General features: G+C 57.1%; 1 pseudogene; it reads right to left on the bottom strand.

The window, feature by feature from the left end:
- Positions 1–857: 857 nt before the first annotated feature.
- Positions 858–2,481, bottom strand: LOC141507105 (cleavage stimulation factor subunit 2 pseudogene; annotated as a pseudogene).
- Between the last annotated feature and the right edge of the window lie 802 nt (positions 2,482–3,283).

The following is a 3,283-nucleotide window of genomic DNA, read 5'->3' as shown; positions in this document are numbered from 1 at the left end:
TGGAGGTCATGGTGAGAACCCAAAAACAGGGTTTAAAGAGGAAAGATAAAAGGTGGTGATATGAGAAAATTTCAGAGTTTAGCATCAAAAGGTAGAAGTTAGGAGTAAATGTAAGGTGTAAAATGAAATGGATAAATATTTACAAAATATCAAATATTTAGATAAATGAGTAAGAAAGAATTTAAATTACCCAACCTTGGAAATTGAAATTGGACATGTCATAAATGAACTCCCAAAGGGGAAAGAACCACCAGGATTTATATGCGAGTCCTATAAAACACATAACAATTCTAATATTACATAAACTATTTGCAAAAAGTGTGAAAGGTAAAGAAATTCTACAAAATTTCAAATGATTCACATTTTGTCTTTATAGATAAACCAGAGAAATAAAACCACAGTTCATATCCCAAATGATACAAAAATTTTAAATTAAATATTAGCTTATATGTTGAAGAGGTAAAACCCAGAAGACAATAAATAATTAGACAATAAATTCAAGTTATGCATCAAAGACTGACTTGTCCACAAATACTTATAAGTCCCTGGGGAAAAAAAATGAAGAAATCTAAAAAATGTATTTTTACATGAAATAAAAGCTTTGGAGGGAATAATGGGAAGGAGAATCAATACCTTAGAAGCCTTCTCCAAGAAAATGGGACTCTTAAAGATGAGAAAGAAGTAAACAACGAAACAAAAGTGACTCTGTGAGTCAACAGAAAGATATAAAAATGAAAGGGTTGAAAAGAATTTACGAAAAAAGGCGGATGCCATCAAAAAGAACTGCTGGAAAACAGGCAGAGTGAGCCTAAGCATCGCTGGACTATCTAGACATCTGAATTTTTAGAGAACCTGTGTGCAAACTGCCTGGCTGTTTTAGAAGCGGGAGGGGCCTGGGCAGGTCCCGGGGAACGTGCGGAGTTGCGGTTCCAACTGGGCTCGGGCCCCCTCACGGGGTGCCGGTGGACTTCTGGATCTGCTCCTTGAGGATGAGGATGCTCTGGCGCTGCTCGGGCGGCAGCATGGCGATCTGGTCCGCCGTCAGCTGCAGCACCTGCATGATGAGCGCCGCCTTCTCGTGGTCCTGCGGGGTCACCTGGCTCTGGCCCGGGCTGAAGGCGCCGGGCTGGCCGGAGCCCTGCAGGCCCGGGACCGGCCGGGGCCCCGGGGGGCCCGCCGCCCCCATCGCCAGGGGCCCCGGGCCCGGCAGCGCCCCCGGCAGCGGGCCCCGCGGCCCCGGGCCCCTGGCCTCCAGGGCCCGGGGGTCGCGCCCGCCCCGGGCGTCCATGGGCGGGCCCCGCTGGTCCAGCAGGGCCCCCCGCGGCTCGCCCATCAGCGGCCGCGGCTCCCCCAGGGGCGCCCCGCGCAGGTCGTGGGCCGGCAGGTGGTGCAGGGGGGGCCCCAGGTAGCCCCGGGGCTCCACCTCCCCGGTGACGGTCAGCAGGGTGCCCCCGTGCGGGTCGTTGGGCGCGTCCCCCAGCAGCCCCCGCGGCGGCGGGCCCCCGGCGGGCAGCGGGCCCCGCGGCAGGGGCGCGCGGGGGTCGGGCAGGGCCACGGGGACGCGCTCCAGGGGCGCGGGCCGGGCGGGCCCCGCGGGCGAGTGCTGCAGGCCGCCGGGGCCGCCGCCCGCCATGCCCACCTTGGGGCCCAGCGCGCCGGGCGGCGCGGCGGGCAGCGCGCCGGGCGCGGGCGGCAGCAGGGGCGGCGCGCCGTTGCCGTGCAGGCCGGCCAGCGGCGGGGCCGGGGCCGGGGCCGGGGCCGGGGCCGGGGCGGCGGCCGCGGCGGGGCCGGGCCCGGGGGCGGCCGGCGGGGCCGGGCCCGGCAGCAGCGGCGGCACGCCGGCCGGCCGGTGCAGGATCTTGAGCGCGATCTCGGGGTCCACGATGCGCATGACCACCTGCGCCTGCAGCAGCGCGTAGGCCAGCTGCGGGTTCTGCAGCAGCATGCTGCGGGCCTCCTGCGGGCTGTTCTGCACGCACAGCTTCATCTGCTTCATCAGCTCGAACATCTGCTCGGGCGGCAGGCTGGCCACGGCGCGGCTGATGGACTCGGGCGCGTCCTCGGGGCTGATGGGGTCGCCGTAGGGGGACTCGATGACGGGCGCGCCGCTGCCCAGGCTCTTGAGCTCCTCCTTGTTCTTCTCGCTGGCCGCGTTGTCCACCCGCAGGGCGCGGCCGCTGAACTCGCGCCCGTTGAGGTTGCGCATGGCGCTCAGCGCCGTCTCCTGGTCCTGGTACTCGCAGAAGCCGTAGCCCTTGGGCTTCCCGGTCTCCCGGTCGTACACCAGGCGGAAGCTGACCACGGGCCCCACCTCGGAGAAGATGTCCTTCAGCTGCTCCTCCGTGGCCTCGTAGGGGATGTTGCCCACGAACACGGAGCGCAGGGAGCGGTCCACCGCGGGGTCGCGGACCGCCAGGCCCGCCATCCTGCCCGGTTCCGGCTTCCGGCGCCCGCGCGAGAGAGCGGCGGGGGGCGCGGCGGGGGCGCGGCGGGGGCGCGGCGGGGGCGCGGCGGGGGCGCGGCCAGGTCCAGAGCCACCTAGCGGCGAGCGGGAGGGCGGGCGGCGGGGCGGCGAGCGGCGAGCGGCGAGCGGCGAGCGGGAGGGCGGGCGGCGGGGCGCGCCCCGGCCACTGCGTCACAGACGCGCACCACGAATTGTTTTTTCTTTCTGCTAAACTGATTTGACTCTTTGCAAATGCATTTTGCATCATTTTCTATGAATCTGACTTGACTCTTTTGCAAATGCACTTTGCACCTTTTTCTCTCTATTAATCTGATTTTACTCTTGCAAACACATTTTGCATCTTTTTCCTCTCTATTAACCTGATTTTCCTCTTTTGCAAACACTTTTTTTTACCATTTTTTCTCTCTATTAATCTGATTTTACTCTTTTGCAAACACATTTTGTCCCTTTTTTGCTCTCAATCTGATTTTACTCGATTTTGCAAACACATTTTGTACCTTTTTTGCTCTCTATTAATCTAATTTTACTCTTTTGCAAGCACATTTTGCATTTTTTCCTCTCTATTAACCTGCATCTCTTTTTGATCTCTATTAACCTGATTTTACTCTTTTGCAAACACTTTTTCACATTTTGTCTCTCTGTTAATCTAATTTTACCCTTTTGCAGACACATTTTGTACTCTTTTTTACTCTCTATTAATCTGATTTTACTCTTTTGCAAGCACATTTTGCATCTTTTCCCTCTCTATTAATATGATTTTCCTCTTTTGCAAACACTTTTTTTTACCATTTTTTCTCTCTATTAATCTGATTTTACTCT

This window comes from Macrotis lagotis, chromosome 1, assembly GCF_037893015.1.
Source record: "Macrotis lagotis isolate mMagLag1 chromosome 1, bilby.v1.9.chrom.fasta, whole genome shotgun sequence".
Lineage (NCBI taxonomy): Eukaryota > Metazoa > Chordata > Mammalia > Peramelemorphia > Peramelidae > Macrotis > Macrotis lagotis.
The sequence above is the reverse complement of the archived record's forward strand: the minus strand, read 5'-3'. Positions and strand labels throughout refer to the sequence as shown.